The following is an 18,459-nucleotide window of genomic DNA, read 5'->3' as shown; positions in this document are numbered from 1 at the left end:
TATAAGCCACCCCCCTCCTCCGAGACAAGGGTTCGCACCTCTGTAACTCATACTCACATAATCCAGTCGACCGCCTCCGGGCTCCGAGACGTAGGGCTATTACTTCCTCCGAGAAGGGCCCGAACTCGTAAACCTTGCGTGCTTACAACTTCTCCACAGCTCAGATCTTGCCTTTCCATACTTACCCCCCTACACTACTGTCAGACTTAGAACCACGACAGTTGGCGCCCACCGTGGGGCAGGTGTTTTAGCGTTTATTGGAGAAGTTGCGACTTTTTTCCAACCCGAATCATCATGGTATTCGGCGGAGTTTCGGTGGACGGCCGCGAGATCTGTCTCGACGCGCTCACGTTCATCGTCGACGACTCTGCTTGGCTCCAGGAGGCTCCGCTCGACGTGGACGCACTCCCTGCTCGCGGGGCAACGCACTTTAGCGCGTGCGTCCGCGGCGTTCTCCTGCGGCAACCGTCGACCCCCTATCGGTCGGCTTCTGTGTTGTCCTCACTCCCCGTTTCCCGCCGGCGCAAGCATTCCGGTCGGTCGAGACTTCAGCGGTGGGTGAGGCACGCGGTGGCGCGTCAGTCGGCCACCCCCCAGGTCGCGGCGATCGAGCCCGACGAATCCCTCTACGGCCTGTTCGACTGGCTCCGCAGAGACCGCATCCGAGTGCGACAGCAGCGATCCGGCGGCGGAGGTTCTGATGGTCGATGGACCGCCCAGTCCTCCCGGTTTTCCCCGTACCGACGGAGGCGCGGGTGGAGGCGACCCGTCGCGTCTCCATGAGGAGTATCTTCCCGAGCCTCTCACATCGCTGCAGAGAGAAGAACTTCGCCGCCGGAACATGGATGCACTGCACACTCCTATCGTTGGAGAGACCCCCGAGGCTCGCGCCTTGGAGGATGCGTGCCTGGCAAACTTGGCCGAGCGCACTCGACTGGAGAACCTCCAGCGAGCACTCGACAAGCGTGCGCGACAACGGATTCCCGAATCCAGTCGACGTCAGCTCTTCCCGCCCCCGCAGGTATATCGAACTCCGGTTCAGAATTTAGCAGCTGCGGCCCGTATAGCAGAGTCGATTCAACCTTCCCAGTCGGAGGCTGGCAGAGGCTTGCTGCAGATCAGAGCGTTACTCCGGGCAGCAGGAGATCAGAATTCCGCTGTTTCTCAGTTGCGGAACAGGATTCACAGCAGATCCGTTGCCGCGGACACAGTCCAGTCGGCTCACAGTCCGAGATCGCCCCCGAGGCGTGAGGGACGTGGAGACCGGTGTGACCAGTATGGGAACCATGAGCAGTATGATCACTGAGTCGACCGTGACGGTCGACGTCAAGTGCCCATGCCTCCCCCGAGGAGCGGGTCGTATGTGCCTCGCCAGCAGGATGACAGGCGCCCTCATAGTGGTGGGCGAAGGATTCCAGACGACCCCAGAGGGCCAGGCTTTGACGCGAGATCCATTCTCGTCTAGGGTTTGGTCGACAGGAACAGGGCTCACCGAGAAGGCCACGACAGAGATGCACCTACCCGCAGCAGAGTACATGTTTCAGGGCCAGAATGCTTTAGTAGAGCCATCAGGGCCGCTGTGATTCCTCCCAACTTCAGGTTGGCGACTGGAGTCAGTAAGTTCACTGGCGAGTCCAAGCCCGATACTTGGCTTGAAGATTACCGAGTGGCCGTCCAGATCGGCGGCGGCAATGATGAAGTGGCCATGAAGCACCTCCCTCTCATGTTGGAGGGCTCGGCCAGAGCATGGCTGTACCAGTTAGCACCTAGCAGCATTTACACTTGGGAGGATCTCTCCCGAGTGTTCGCCACCACATTTGAAGGTACGTGCAAGCGGCCGGCAGGGCTGACGGAACTGCGGTCTTGTGTACAGAAGCCAAATGAAACTTTGAGGGATTACATCCAGAGGTGGATCACGTTACATCACTCGGTGGAGAATGTGCCTGACCACCAAGCAGTTTGTGCCTTCAAGGAAGGCGTCAAGTACAGAGAACTGAATTTGAAATTCGGTCGAACTGGGGATATGTCCCTGAATCATATGATGGAGATTGCCACCAAGTACGCTAATGGCGAAGATGAAGATCGGCTCAGGAGTGGCAAACTCAAGTCAGTCGCCCAAGAACCCGGGGGCAATTCCAATCGGAAACAGAAGCGGAAAGCCGAGCCAGCGGCTCCCGGGGAAGCCTTGGCTTTAACCCAAGGAAAGTTTAAAGGGAAACCTAAAGGGCCTTGGAACCCTAAAAAGGTTAAAGACCAGGACGGAAATGATGTGTTGGACTTGCCATGTCTCGTCCACACAAAGAAAGATGAAGAGGGTAATTTCATTTACCCGAAACATACCACTCGACAGTGTCGACTCTTGATCCAGCAGTTCCATGGCAAACAACCAAAGGTAAGGAAAAGGAGTCAGACAAGGTCGAAGACAAAGAGGACAGTGACGACGGATACCCTCAAGTCAATTCCACCTTGATGATTTTTGCTGATGTTGAGAGCAAAAGTCGACTGAAAGTCATAAACCGAGAGGTGAATATGGTTGCTCCGGCGACACCAAGTTATTTGAAATGGTCCCAGACTGCCATCACGTTCGACCAGTCCAATCACCCAACGCATATTGCCACCCCTGGGAGGCAAGCTCTGGTGGTCGACCCAGTGGTTGAAGGCACTCGACTGACCAAAGTCTTGATGGATGGTGGCAGTGGTTTGAACATATTATACGCTGAGAGATTGAAAGGGATGGGCATTCCGATGTCCAGACTCAGCGCCAGCAACATGAGTTTCCACGGAGTCATTCCTGGGAAGAAGGCTGAATCACTCGGCCAGATTGCTCTTGATGTGGTTTTCGGTGATTCCAAGAATTACCGCAAAGAAAGGTTGACATTTGAAGTTGTAGACTTCCAGAGTGCCTACCACGCTATTTTGGGCAGGCCGGCTTATGCACGCTTCATGGCCCGACCGTGTTATGTGTATCTTAAATTGAAGATGCCTGGTGCCAAAGGTGTGATCACTATTACGAGCAATCGGAAGAAAGCGGAAGAATGTTTTCAGAAAGTTTCGAAGATCGCCGACGCTCAGATGGCAGTGGTGGAGTTGCGGGAATACCAGAAGACTGCAGACCCGAGTGATTTGTTGCGAGCCAAGAAGCCTGCTACAGAGTCAGCTTTTCAGTCGACTGGCGATACAAAGACAGCTCATATCCACCCGACCGACCCCAGCGCTGCTCCAACTCATATCTTGACAACACTCGACTCCAAATAGGAAGAAGCGCTCATCCAGTTCCTCCGTGAGAACTGGGACATTTTCGCATGGAAGCCCTCTGACATGCCGGGTGTTCCCAGGGAGCTGGCTGAGCACCACCTAAGAGTCGACTCAAAAATAAAACCTGTCAGGGAACATCTCCGACGGTCCGCCGTCCAGAAGAGAAAGGCCATTGGCGAAGAGGCAGCTCGGCTCTTAGCGGCAGAGTTCATCCGAGAAATCTACCACTCCGAGTGGCTTGCCAATGTTGTCATGGTCCCCAAGAAGGACAAGTCACTTCGCATGTGCATTGACTTTAAACATATCAATCGGGCCTGCCCAAAAGACCATTTTCCTCTCCCCCGCATCGACTAGATAGTCGACTCAACCGCGGGATGTGAGCGACTGTCTTTTTTAGACGCCTATTCCGGGTACCATCAGATCCGTCTGTATGGACCTGACGAGATCAAAATAGCTTTCATCACTCCATTCGGGTGCTTTTGTTATGTTACCATGCCATTCGGCCTCAAGAATGCCGGAGCCACATTCATGAGGATGATTCAGAAGTGTTTGCTCATCCAAATCAGTCGGAATGTGGAGGCGTACATGGATGATATTGTGGTCAAGTCACGGAAGGGTTCCGACCTGCTGACTGACCTTGCCGAAACCTTTGCCAACCTCTGAAGGTTTGATATCAAGCTTAATCCATCAAAATGCACATTCGGGGTTCCTGGCAGAAAGTTACTCGGTTTTCTCGTTTCCGAACGGGGAATCGACGCCAATCCAGAAAAATTTGGTACTATACTCCGAATGAAAAGTCCTGTGCGAGTGCACGATGTTCAGAAGCTTACTGGTTGCTTGGCTGCCCTAAGTCGATTCATATCTCGTCTCGGTGAAAAGGCATTACCTCTTTACCGATTGATGAAGAAGTCTGACAAGTTCGAGTGGACTCCTGAAGCTGACGCAGCGTTCGCAGAACTCAAAGCTTTGCTCTCCACCTAGCCGATGCTTGCTGCCCCAATCAGCAAGGAGCCTTTGCTGCTTTACATTGCAGCCACAGGACAAGTCGTCAGTACGGTACTCACGGTCGAGCGGGAAGAAGAAGGGAAAACCTTCAAAGTTCAGCACCCAGTGTATTATATTTCTGAAGTCTTGACCCCATCGAAGCAAAGATATCCTCATTATCAGAAGCTCGTATATGGGATTTATATGACCACAAAGAAAGTTGCCCACTACTTCTCTGATCATTCCATTACAGTCGTCAGCAACGCTCCGTTGTCAGAGATCTTGCATAACAGGGACGCAACTGGTCGAGTGGCAAAATGGGCGATTGAACTCCTTCCTCTAGATATCAAGTTTGAGGCAAAGAAAGCTATCAAGTCCCAGGCAATCGCGGATTTCGTCGCCGAGTGGATTGAACAGCAACTGCCGACTCAGGTCCACTCGAAGCATTGGACCATGTTCTTTGACGGTTCCAAGATGATAAATGGTTCCGGAGCCGGAGTGGTGTTGGTCTCTCCCAGAGGAGATAAAGTCATATATGTTCGTCAAATCCACTTTGATTCCTCTAACAACGAGGCAGAATATGAAGCACTTTTATATGGGTTGCGCATGGCCATTTCACTCGCGTCCGTCGCCTCATGGTCTATGGCGACTCAGATTTGGTGATCAATCAAGTGATGAAGGAATGGGATGTCAGAAGTCCAGCCATGACTGGTTATTGCAATGCAGTGAGAAAACTGGAGAAGAAATTCAAGGGGTTAGAGATTCATCACATACCCCGACTGAAAAATCAAGCAGCTGATGATCTGGCAAAAATAGGTTCCAAAAGAGAAGCCATTCCCAGCGATGTGTTTCTAGAACACATCCACACACCATCAGTCCAGGAGGATCCCTTCACTGAAGAGGCCCCGCAGCCAAAAAGTGCCACGGATCCGACTGAAGTCGAAGTACCAGCTGTGGTCGACTTGATCATGGAAGTCCTGGTTATCTCTCCCGTCTGGACAGAACCGTACATCGCGTACATCCTAAGGAAAGAACTCCCAGAAGACGAAAGAAGCTCGACAGATCACCCGTCGATCCAAGGCCTTTACAGTCATAAAGGGACAGTTATATAGAGAAAGCGCGACTGGGGTCGGCCAGAAGTGTATTACACTAGAAGAAGGTCAGATGATCCTTAACGATATCCACTCGGGGACCTGTGGCCATCATGCGTCCTCTTGGACCATTGTGGATAAAGCATACCGAGCGGGGTTCTACTGGCCAAGAGCCAATGAGATGGCCAAAGAGATAGTCGACAAATGTGAAGGATGTCAGTATTACTCCAACATGCCACACAAGCCCGCGTCGGCCCTGAAAACCATTCCACTCGTCTGGCCCTTCGCTGTTTGGGGGTTGGACATGGTTGGACCACTGAGAACAGGCAGGAGCGGCTTCACTCATGTGCTGGTAGCAGTCGACAAGTTCACCAAATGGATTGCGGCCAAGCCTATCAAGAATCTTGATGCTAGCACCGCTATCAGTTTCATTAGAGAGTTGATATTCAAATATGGAGTTCCGCACAACATCATCACTGACAACGGGTCAAACTTCGATTCCGACAAATTCAGGGCCTTTTGCGCCTCTCAGGGCACTCGGTCGACTATGCTTTCGTCACTCACCCTCAATCGAATGGGCAAGCAGAAAGGGAAAACGGCCTAATTCTCAAAGGACTGAAACCCCGATTGATGCGCGATCTCAAGCATGCAGCAGGTGCATGGGTCGACGAGCTTCCATCAGTCCTTTGGGGATTGAGGACAACCCCGAATCGATCGACCAGAAGAACCCCATTCTTTCTGGTCTATGGAGCCGAGGCAGTCTTACCGAGTGACCTGCTTCACAACGCTCCCAGAGTCGAGCTCTAATCAGAAGATGAAGCAGAACAAGCCCGGCAGGACGCAGTCGACCTCCTAGAAGAAGAAAGAGAAATGGCCTTGATTCGATCGACCATCTATCAGCAAGACTTGCATCGATTTCATGCCAGAAACGTGAAGAGACGAGCCTTCCAAGAAGGAGACTTAGTCCTCCGAGTGGATCAGCAGAAACCACACAAGCTCGCTCCTACTTGGGAAGGCCCCTTCATAGTCACCAGAGTCCTCCACAATGGAGCATACCACCTCTACAATGTCGATCGCCAGATTGATGAGCCACGAGCCCGGAATGCGGAGCTACTCCGCCCCTTTTATACTTAAATTCTCACTCGGATAAGATGTAATAAATAAACTCCTGAAGTTTATTTATCAAAGACAAGAGCGTTATAATTTTCCCAGTGATTATTATTGTTTTTTTGTTTGCGTAAGAAATCCCCCAGTGGGTGACTTAGCTGCGAATCCATTTCGCCTAAGTTTGAAAAAATCCTACCGAGTGGAGAGCAATCCTCCCACTTTGGGGCTTAGCTGCAGTCCAGTACTCACCTAAGTTCTCTCACTTAGAGACTTAGCTGCAGTCTGGCACTCGCCTAAGTTTGAAAAAATCCTATTGAGTGGAGAGCAATCCTCCCACTCGGGGGCTTAGCTGCAGTCCAGTACTCGCCTTAGTTCTCTCACTTAGAGACTTAGCTGCAGTCCGGCACTCGCCTAAGTTTGAAAAAATCCTACCGAGTGGAGAGCAATCCTCCCACTTGGGGGCTTAGCTGCAGTCCAGTACTCGCCTAAGTTCTCTCACTTAGAGACTTAGCTGCAGTCCGGCACTCGCCTAAGTTTGAAAAAAAATCCTACCGAGTGGAGAGCAATCCTCCCACTCGGGGGCTTAGCTGCAGTCCAGTACTCGCCTAAGTTCTCTCACTTAGAGACTTAGCTGCAGTCCGGCACTCGCCTAAGTTTGAAAAAATCCTACCGAGTGGAGAGCAATCCTCCCAGTCGGGGGCTTAGCTGCAGTCCAGTACTCGCCTAAGTTCTCTCACTTAGAGACTTAGCTGCAGTCCGGCACTCGCCTAAGTTTGAAAAAAAATCCTACCGAGTGGAGAGTAATCGTCCCACTCGGGGGCTTAGCTGCAGTCCAGCACTCGCTTAAGTTCTCTCACTTAGAGACTTAGCTACAGTCCGGCACTCGCCTAAGTTTGAAAAAATCCTACCGAGTGGAGAGCAATCCTCCCACTCGGAGGCTTAGCTGCAGTCCAGTACTCGCCTAAGTTCTCTCACTTAGAGACTTAGCTGCAGTACGGCACTCGCCTAAGTTTGAAAAAAAAATCCTACCGAGTGGAGAGCAATCCTCCCACTCGGGGGCGTAGCTACAGTCCAGCACTCGCCTAAGTTCTCTCACTTCGAGACTTAGGTGAAGTCCGGCACTCGCCTAAGTTTGAAAAGATCCTACCGAGTGGAGAGCAATCCTCCCACTCGGGGGCTTAGCTGCAGTCCAATACTCGCCTAAGTACGAAACACATCTCATTCCTCAAGGACGACGAGGGGCAGGACGACTGCCACCTTCTCCTGGGGAGCTTCGCCACAAATACAATGTGCGCTCCGTCCAACTCTGCAGTAACAGGGTGTGGGTCGACCACCGCCTTCTCCTGGGGAGCTTCGCCACAAATACAAGACATAGGTCGACTGCTTCCCTCTCCTTCGGAGCTGCGCTGCGAATGCAAAAGTTGTCTCGAATGAAGAATGGGTTCACTGAGCAGGAGATTCATAAAGATATTCAACGGTAAACCAAGTTTGGGTAAATTCCAAAGGTTCCAAATCACAGATCGAAGTACTCGGATATGCAGCCCGAAAAAGTTTAGCGGTTACGAAAACCACTCGGCATTCTGAGGCAAATTTAAGGTGGGACGTAAGAGTTTGTTCACTCCGCGAGAGGAGGGCTGGCAGGCTCGACGAACTCATCCAGGTCGACGCCGTCGGCTATCCGAGTGGCTGCAGCGATGAAAGTCTCCATAAAGGTTCGGAAGTCATGCTTCTGGGTGTTGGCGACCTTGATTGCTGCCAGTTTGTCCTATCGCACCTCCTTGCAGTGGACACGAACCAAAGACAGAGCCACGTCAGCGCCACACCGAGCAGCAGAGTTCTTCCACTCCTGCACTCGGTCGGGGATTTCATTTAGTCGAGTCATCAGGGACGCGATATCATTTTGGAGCACAGCCTCTGGCCAAAGTGCCGGGTCAATCCGCAACATGGCGACCTTCAGTCGAGCAGAAATAGTCCACGGCACTGTCGATGCGAGATTCCAGACGGAGCAGATTCATGGTAGTTTCATCTTTCAGGGGAGAGTTGATTGGATCCAAACCAGGCTCGATCCGCCCAGTCTCCTCTTCAAAGTTCTGGCAAAACTCTGCATTCACGATCCAAGGATAAGTCAATTTTCGTACAATGAGTCGACTAAAAAAAAGTCAGTCGGAACAGAATGTGCACCTTCAAGTTTGATGAACAGCTTCTTGGCAAGACTTCTCAGATAACTCTCCAGATCATCCCTCCTGCGAGCAATGCCTTCCATTTTCTCGCCCTGGACGAGATTTGCCTTCTTCCAGCGCGAGCACTCCTTGTTGGAGTCATTCAGAGCGGTCTTTAGCCTGGTATTCTTTTCTTCCAACTGGCCTACCGAAGCCACCTTCTGTTCGGCTAGAGCGGTCCTGTCGTCAGCCTCCTTACGAGCAGCGGCCAAATCCTGATCCTTCTACGCCAGAGCTTCTCTCAGTTTTTCTGCAAAGAAATGATGATTGATTCAGAAATAGCAGAAGGGTACCCAAGCCTAAGACTGACCAGTCGACAAACTCGTCTTACCTGCGGCGCCGTCTCTGATCTTTTGTAGCTCTATCCTGGCCAGCACCAAGTCAAGGTTCAGTTGAATCTGCTGCTTCTCCAAGTCAGCAAAGCGAGCTCCAAGATCACAAGAATTCTGAAATCAAAGGGGAGAAGTTATTTTTACAGCAAAAAAACAACAAAGGCAATAAATACTAAGACTATGGTGGACTGGTCGACTGCCCGCAGTCCACCATAGTCTCGGAGAATACACCCAGTGGGTGCACTTAGCGTGCCCCCACCGGTTCTGATCCCACTCGACCGGTCCGTCGGAGTCGAGTGGGGAAAAAAAGAGAGAGAAAGTAGAACTCAGACCACAATCGACTGCCAGCAATCGACCGCGGTCTCGGGGACTACACCCAGTGGGTGCACTTGGCGTGCCCCCACCGGTTCTGATCCCACTCGACCAGATCGAGTGGAAGAGATAAACTACCAGTTCGGTTTAGACATTCGGCAAAATACAAAGACTACAGTCGATTGCCAGCAGTCCACCGTAGTCTCGGGGACTACACCTAGTGGGTGCACTCAGCGTGCCCCCACTAGTCCAAAAACTCAATCGACACACCCGGTTGGTGTACAGATGCAAAGGTTTTCGGAAAGAATCTTCAGGTAGCATATCCTAACTGAACAAGCGGCGACCAACTAACCTGAACGTTGCTCTGGAGAGCCGAGCTGGCATCATAGGCGGCTTGGCTGGCATCCCGCACCGTCTTCATCTTCTCCATAATAATGCCCGCCTGGCGTATGGCTTCCCTAGCAGCATTCACCTCGTCCTCTGGGACATGATGGGTCGCAAAAAGTGAAGGCGGGTCGACAGGGGCTCGAGCAGTCGACGAAGAAGGCAAGGCACTCGATAGTGGCTCGACGAAGGTAACAGAACCCCGATTGACGTCGCCAGTGTCCTGAACGACTGGATCCGCCCTCGGCGTCGACTGTAGCGCCTCACTTACAGGAGCTCGCCTATTCTTCCTCGTCAAAGGCCTCTCAGACTCTTCATCATCATCTGGGAGGTCAATAATGTTGTGAGCTGTGCAAAGTTCAATTGCCAAAATCACGTCACCCAATGATGCACGTTGCAGTTGAATCGACCGAGTGAAGATAGTATGGCAGAAATCATACCCGGATTAGAAGTGACCGCATTCTCCATCACCTCATCATCATCCCTGTAAGCCGAGGTCCCGGAAGTGGCAGCGCTGACAATTCCAAAGTTCGTCCAGTTAAAACAAGAAAAACAAACAGCGCGGAGCGTCGAGTGAATGCAAAGAGAGGCACTCACGCGGAAGCGACGGGGATATCAATCTTGATTTTCGGCAACACCTTCCGAGTCTTCGGCTCTACAACTCTGGGGTGCTTTGGCGCCTTCTCAGTCGGGGTTGGTGAAGAGATCCGAGGGCGCTTCGAAGACTGACCAGCCGGCGTAGTTGCCTTGTCACGGGCACTCGGCTGTTCTTGGTCAAGCTTGGATCGCCTCTCCCTGCGAGGAGTCGACTCGACTTCTTCTCCACCGCTTGAGTCGTCGCTTCCTCCATCCCCTTCACCATCGGAAGTCCACTCGCCACTTTCTCCGCCACTCACCTCGCCTTCCAGAGCTTGCTCTTGCTCCCTATTGGGCATTGAATACATTTCAATAATGGCCTGAAAGAAAGCAGGTAGATCAAAGTTAGTCGACGCAATATAGGCAGCTACGCAAGTGAATTCAGATTACAAGCAAAAACTCAGAATCAGACCTGCTCTGGTGCGTGGGACTGGTCGAATGGAGGGACTCTCCTGGCTCCCCTGGGATTGTCCTTATTCCCGGTAATGCCAGATAGCCACTTCTCCAGTGTGTTGTCGTCAACCTCCTCCAGGTGGATCCGAGTGGAGTCTTCAAGACCCGAATACATCCACATCGGATGGTCTCGGGCTTGGAGAGGCTGGATGCGCCGCTGAAGGAAGACCTCCAAGAGATCCATACCAGTGACCCCGTCACGAATAAGCTGGACCACTCGGTCGACCAACACCTTCACGTGCGCCTTCTCCTCCGGGAGCACCTTCAAAGGGGAGGGTTTTTCCACTCGGTCCATGGTAAAGGGAGGAAGGCCAGTCGATTGCCCTGGCGTCGACTGGTCTTTACAGTAAAACCAGGTCGACTGCCATCCACGAACTGACTCGGGAAGAATCATGGCCGGGAAGGAGCTTTTCCCTCTCGTCTGGATGCCAAGACCCCCACACATCTGGATCACTTGGGTCCTCTCATCACTCGGATTAGCCTTTTTCACTGTCTGGGAGCGACAAGTGAAAATATGCTTGAAGAGACCCCAGTGAGGCCGACAACCCAAGAAGTTCTCACACAAAGAAATGAAAGAGGCAAGATAAACGATTGAGTTGGGGGTAAAATGATGGAGTTGTGCCCCAAAGAAGTTCAGAAATCCTCGGAAGAAGGGGTGAGGGGGCAAGGAAAATCCACGGTCGACGTGGGTGGCAAGAAGGACACGCTCACCCTCCCGAGGCTGCGGCTCAGATTCCTTCCCCGGAAGCCGCGCCGAGTCGTAGGGGATCATCCCCACTTCGGCCAAGTCATCGAGGTCTTCTTGGGAGATCCTCGGGTGGATCCAGTCGCCCTGGATCCAGCCCCTCGGCAGGCCGGACCGCGAGGAAGATCCGCCCCGGCTGGTCGCCTTCCCCTTCGACCTCGCTGTCGCCTTCTTTGCCCGCTCCAGAGCCGCTGTCTTCTCCTTCCCCATTGTCGCTGGCGAGACGCGTACGGTGCGGTGGCGCTGGGGCGAGAGCAAGCGCAGCGGAGGGGCATGAGGAAGAGAATAGGAAATGAGATGCACTGTTAAGGTGAGACTCCGGTCCGGCGCTTTATATCAGGCCGCTTCCGAGTGGCTGGCGGGTAGGCCCAGGCGGCTCTGTCAAATCCCGTAACAACCGCGTGCGCGATACGTGGCGAAAAAGGTGGCACGGGGATTGAGGCGGCTCCGCTCTATCCCATCCGATTACTGCGGCCTCCCCCGTCCCGCGCGCTTCCCAAAATTCGGATCCCGTGAAATCTGCGCGGAACAAACAACTGGTCAGACCAAAGATCTCCTCCGCACCGTCACTCGGAGCCTTACAAGTAAAGAAACCCACTCGATGAAGAATTAAGAATGGATCAAGGCGACTGAAAAGGAAGTTGCTGTCGTCGCTCAGGTCCGTTGATCTAAAACAAGATATGCTCACGGCATGAAAAACAAGTCAGAGAAGTTCTCAACTCCTTCCCCACTCAAACCTCGATCCATTCGGGGGCTAATGATGAAGCTATGTACCTAGGGTAGGATCATGGACCTGTCCTAACTGCCCTACCCAAGGACATCTCTAGAAGAAACCACCTTTCAATTGACTTGGAGGTGTTCCACTCGACAGACTCGAAGACGCTCGACCAAGAAGCAATCACTCGACCAAGATCCAACCACTCGACGGCCAGGAGACCTGAAGTCACTCCGCACGCTAACGGTCGGTCATTAAGTAGCTTTTATGGTCATCATAGCACTTTATTACTAGCGTTACCAGTAACGCCCTGCCTTAATGTACATTGAACCCTTTGTAACATGGGCTGGCCGGGGTCCTGGCGCACTCTATATAAGCCACCCCCCCTCCTCCGAGACAAGGGTCCGCACCTCTATAACCCATATTCATATAATCCAGTCGACCGCCTCCGGGCTCCGAGACGTAGGGCTATTACTTCCTCCGAGAAGGGCCTGAACTCGTAAACCTTGCATGCTTACAACTTCTCCACAGCTCAGATCTTGCCTTTCCATACTTACCCCCCTACACTACTGTCAGACTTAGAACCACGACAGAGACAGCCGGCAACACGCTTGGGTGGGGTGGGGGAAAACCTAACAGAGGGGCCGAGCGAGCATGAGAGAGAGAGGGGCCAAAAATTCAGTGCTTCTTAGGAGGAGGGGAGAGGAGGTCAAGGACGACGGTGATGGCGGCATAGCAGCGGGTGGGGCGGTGGCGGGTGGGGCAGGAGGCCGAAAGCGATGGACGGGCGGAGGAGGAGGGGGGCTTACGGGCGGAGGAGACCGGGCGGCGGCGCAGTGGGTGGGGCGGCGGTGCAGTGGGTCGGTGGCGAGGACCGAGACGGCGAGGCGGGGCGCGGGGGTCGTCAGAGCGGGTGTGGAGCGAAGGGGGGAAGTGGAGGGAGGGACGAAGGAATCAGGCGAATTAGCTAGCTAGGGGGAAGATTACTAATGGTGCACCCCCTGGCGGTGCGCCATTAGTATGTTTTTTATTGCAATGGCGCACCAGCGAGCGGTGCGCCATAAGTAATTATTATTATTATTATTTGTTGCATCTAATAATTTTTTGTTATTTGTTATTTGAAAATATCATCAAATTTGTTATTTGAAAATATAATCAAATTTGTTTTTTATTTTTAGTTGCATTCATTTGTGACGGTGGTGCGGGGGAAGGTGCGGTGGGTCGTCGGTGGCGGTGGAGCGGGGGAGGGTGCGGGGGTGTCCTCGGCGGCGGTGGAGCGGGGGAGGGTGCGGTGGGTCATCGGCGGCGGTGGAGCGGGGGAGGGTGAGGTGGGTCATCGGCGGCGGTGGAGCGGGGAAGGGTGTGGGGGGTGCTCGGCGGCAAGGGGGATCTAGCGCGGGGGGATAGCTAGCAATCGAGATGGAGGCGGATCGAGATCGAGTGTCCTCATGAATATTCAATATTTTTTCATATTGAATATGAAAAAATATCAACGAATTTGAAAAAGTATTCATGAATTCAAAAAGTGCCCACGAATTAAATTTAAAAATATTCATGAGTTTGAAAAATGAAATCATAGTAGTTTCGAAAAAATATATAGTAGTGGCGCACTGTGTGGTAGGTGCGCCATTACTAGTTAAACTAGTAATGGCGCACTCTGCCATGGTGCGCCATTACTAGTTTTAAAAAAAATGATTTTTTTTGAAAAAAACTTAGTAATGGCGCATCATGTGGACAGTGCGCCATTACTAGTTTTAACTAGTAATGGCGCACTGTCTACATGATGCGCCATTAGTATGTTTGGAAAAATGAAAAAAAATGTTACTAGTGGCGCATCATGTATCTGGTGCGCCATTAGTGTCTTCCACACTAATGGCACACCTACACATGGTGCGCCACTGCTATATTGTAGTGGCGCACCACATGCCAGGTGCGCCATTAGTATCCATTTCATCTATAGCCCTTTTCCTAGTAGTGCGGGGCCCTGTCGGGTGGCAACTCCTTGATAACTTGCCACAACTCCTCCTCTGTGATCATCTGCTCTAAACATTGTAGCTCCTTGGCCTCCAAACCCAGATATTGCAAGTCCAACGTGTGCTCCCGGACACTCGCAGTCCCCAACAGCCTCTCAAAAGCATCCGAGAACACCTCCACTTTCCTTTCTTGGTCGGTAACAATCTCCGTGCCCGTTTTCACGTGAGCAATAAAGTTCTTGGTTCTTCTGCCATTTGCCACAGCTTGGAACAGTCTGGTATTTGCATCGCCCTCTCTAATCCAGCGGAGTCTGGAACGCTGCCTGTCGATAGTTCTCTCGAGAGCTGCCATACCCAACAGGGCGTGTTTTAGCATTCGTTGGAGCCAAATTTCCGGGGCGTGGAGTGCTCGGTTCTCTTGCGCCACGTCCAATCTATTGATAACCCAAGTAGCCACCCTCATCATCAACTTCACATTCCCGATTTTGCGCTGGCCCCAGGCTTGTAAGGCGGCTACCGAGTTGCGTAGCAAAGCATCTATCACACACCCACGCCTCCTTAAAAGCGTCTTTGAAGCCCTCGAGTTTTGTCCAGAAGAGCTCAAATCTAAACCGTTTTTAGGGCAAAATCCCGCGCTCATGGTGAGATGCAGCGGTGAATGGTCCGAGACTCCTGTGGACAGTGCCTGTAGCAGATGATCAACATTGTCGAGCTCCCAGTATACTTTCATGAGGACCCTGTCTATTTTAGTGAAGGTGGGTGAATCCCTTTCATTCGACCATGTAAATTTTCTCCCGCGCATGTACATCTCGCGCAGTTGCTGATCGTCCACAAACTCCCTGAACTTGTTCATCATGCTCCTGTTTAGGTTAGTATTGCTCTTTTCCGAGGCTCTCAGGATCATATCAAAGTCGCCAAGGACTAGCCACGCGCCCGGGCAGACCGCCTGCCTTGCCCTAAGCTCCTCCAAGAAGATACATTTCTGCTCGTCGCTCTGCGGTCCATAGACCACTGAGATCCACCAAGGATCATTAGTTTTAGTGCGCACCCGACCGGTCAAGAAGTTAGTGTCGATCTGTATGGCCTCCACCTCCAAGACCGTACTCTTCCACGCAAGAAGCACCCCCCTCTAGTCTCAATAGCCAGCAGGTAAGCAAAACCATCGAACGATGGTCCCAAACATTGCATCACTAGATATCTATCTATTATATCCAACTTTGTTTCTTGCAAGCAAGCTAAGTTGACCTCAAGAGTACTCATAAACTCCCGCACCACCTTGTCTTTAGCTGGATTGTTCAAGCCTCGAACATTCCAGCAGATCACCTGTGGGTGTAAATCCATGGAGGATTTCCACACCAACACCTCTAGGTGGCCCCGACTAGGCGCACACGGTAACCGCGTTCTGTGCCTCCATCTCTTCTTCGGATGGCATTTCCATGCCAAAGAGTGCCGCAATGATCCGTACGTGTTGTTCACACAGCGGCGAGCCGAATAGCTCTCTGAGCTCGTGCACCACTCCATCATCCACCTCTAGGTTGTCCGGAACAATGCCTAAGGCCTAGAGCAGCACGTTCTCTACCGGTGCATCTTTTGGCCTTTTAGTAGCCGTGGTCTTCTTAGATGCCCTGGTGGTCCTCTTGGGTGTGAATGGCTCCGCTTCTGGCCTGAGATGGGAAGCCTGCACCTCCTTGAGCAGCGGCGGAGCCAACCGCTTGATGATGTTGCAGCAGAAAACCTTCAGCTTGCCATATGCCATTGCTTCGCTCGCAGTCATCCCCAGTGTGTCGCAGCCCTGCGGTGCACAAATTAGAGTTGTGCAGTTGTTGCTGATCGGCTCCAGAATCTCCTCAACTAGCTTGTGCCGCTCCATTTCCACTACGTGCGGGACGTACGTGGTCTGTGCATGTGCATGGTTTCCATCACTCTGGGGCCCCGCCAACCTCTCCCGTTGTGCCTCTTCCTCCAATGAATTATTTAGTCCTGCCCCCGAGACGTGTGCCTCCTTGCGTAGTTGGGGGGCCACTCTCTAAGCCCAATCCGCAGGGCCCCCGCACAAATCCCACTCACCCGGGCTCGCTGCGGACTCCTGATCAACCGGTCCCAGCCGCTCCGCATTGTCACTATTCCCCTGACCAGCAACCTAATCCTCCAGACCTTCCTGGCACCCCTCGTCGACACCCATCGGGGGGACAGCCCGCGTGGCCACCACAACCAGGCCCTGATCACAAGCTCTGATCCCATTGGTGGATCCGTGGCCTTTGTGAGCTGTTGCGAATCTTGTGGGGTCGAGCCCGCCTCGGGATCCTGGGTCGCCCCCACCCTGTCCTGCTCCCGCTGCAGAGTGGGCCTCGGGGAGGGTGCAACGGGCACTGCACTTGTCCGGCCATCTTCCATTGTCCTTTCCAGACTCCCGCTCATCTTATTTGCACCCCCACCACGGCTTCCATTCGAGCGTTCTGCGGGCCCCGGTAGCGTGGTCAGTCGGTCAAAAGCCGATTGACGATGCGTGATCCTGTCCATCACCCTCATCCTTGGGGCCACTGACCTGACCTTGACAGCAGTGTCCATCGGGGGCAGGCGGCAGCCAGGCGAGAAGCTGGCCTGGCCCACCCTCGCACCGTGGGAGCGACTGCCTACCTCGCCGCCGGCGGCGAAGCCGCCGCTCCTCCTATCCCTAACTCCGAACTGCCAGTGCAATTTGTGCATCAGTGCACCTGACCCAGGGAAGCCTCCGTCTTGATCTGGCATGCCACTTTGCCCGCTGTCCGACGAGCCCTCAAAGAACCACGGCTCGCCGCCGTCCCTCAAGTCCATCACCGCATCTAGGTGGATGAGCACCTTGTATTGAAGCAACGCCGACGGCCGTTCCTCCCTCGGCTCCGGCACCACGAGCCAGCATAGCGTAGGGATGCACTGTGCGTCTACCGTCAATGCCGTGGCCTTGAACGAGGACAGGTCCGTGCGGGACGTAGTCTCCGGCGCGACAGAGTCAAGCTTGCACGACGAGCCCAGCAGGTCTTCAACCACCGAACGATCCCAAGCGTGGGGCGGAATCCCCTCAAGCTCTAACCACACCTTGAACCCCGGCATCGAATGCACAGCCTGCGACTGTCTGTTCCATGGCCTGAAGATCAGGCAATTACCACGATCCTCGACGGAAGGGCAGGCCGAGACCCTGTTGTTGAGCTTCGCCGAGGCAAAAACCACCAGAAAATCCTCTGGACGGTCGCTATGCACCGAGATCAGCTCTGGCGGAATGTCCAGCATGCCCTCCAGCATCTACTTCACACGAGTTGTCGAAAGAACTCGCCTTGCTCCCGCGACGTATGCCACCATGGCGAATTGAAGCCGACGCTCCAGATCCTCCACAACCCCGGTCCGCCTGGTGATGCAGAGCTCGGCCGGACCATCCTCGACCTTGAGCGTCACCTGGAGCCGCGGGGGCGCCAACGGCGGCCAGGACGTAGCCGCCACCGACTGGGTACCCGCTCTCAGTAGAGGGGTCGGAGGTGGCGGGGCCACACGAGGGCCCCGAGCCCCCGAGGAAGCACCCGGCTCGACCCGGCGGGCCACCTTGGCCAGCGCATCCCGCCGCAGCTCATCGACAGGGGAGGGCTCCGCGGCCGCTTGCAGTCCCGGGAGCCATGACCGGGGAGGTCGCAGCGGAAGCAGACGATGTCGTTCGTGCAGTCCGTCTTGTAGTGGCCCTTCTCGAGACAACGGAAGCACTTATCCCGCATCTCCGGCGACACTTCACGCCGCGTCTGCTCATGCTCGTGGGTATGGCCACTCCGGGCGGGCTCACCGACACCATGTCGCTTCCTCCACAACTCCTTGGTGGGCGGAGGACGAACCCATGCATCCTCAGCCCGCACCAGATCCGCTGCTCCCAAAACCTCCACAGGCCGCTTAGCGAGAGCAGCGGGCCCCCTGACCTCCGAGCCGCCGGACTCCGAAGAGATCCCCAGGCCCGACACCACGGGACATTGGCCCTGCGGCCGGAACATCGAGGTGACCGATCTCAGACTCGCTGCCATGCCGGACGGAGGAGGAAGGGGAGACAGGGGGAAGGGGGCGGGGAGAGGATGGAAAGGTGGCTGCCGCAGTCAGAGTGAGCCGTGGCGTGGGTGCAGGGCGCGATGGACGCCGGCGTCGGAGTAGCGCACGGTGGTGGGGCGCTCGCTCTCGCTCTTGGCCGCCTATTGTATCTAGTGTAAAAATAACTTATTCCGATGCATGTTTCAGATGCATGT

The 18,459-nt window shown here is 53.8% G+C and overlaps 1 pseudogene; it reads right to left on the bottom strand.

Annotated features, from left to right (window-relative positions):
• Positions 1 to 15,764: 15,764 nt before the first annotated feature.
• Positions 15,765 to 18,243, bottom strand: LOC147986265 (uncharacterized; annotated as a pseudogene).
• Between the last annotated feature and the right edge of the window lie 216 nt (positions 18,244 to 18,459).

Source organism: Triticum urartu, chromosome 2A (assembly GCF_056163025.1).
Source record: "Triticum urartu cultivar PI428250 chromosome 2A, HENAU_Tu73, whole genome shotgun sequence".
In the NCBI taxonomy this organism is placed as follows: domain Eukaryota; kingdom Viridiplantae; phylum Streptophyta; class Magnoliopsida; order Poales; family Poaceae; genus Triticum; species Triticum urartu.
The sequence above is the reverse complement of the archived record's forward strand: the minus strand, read 5'-3'. Positions and strand labels throughout refer to the sequence as shown.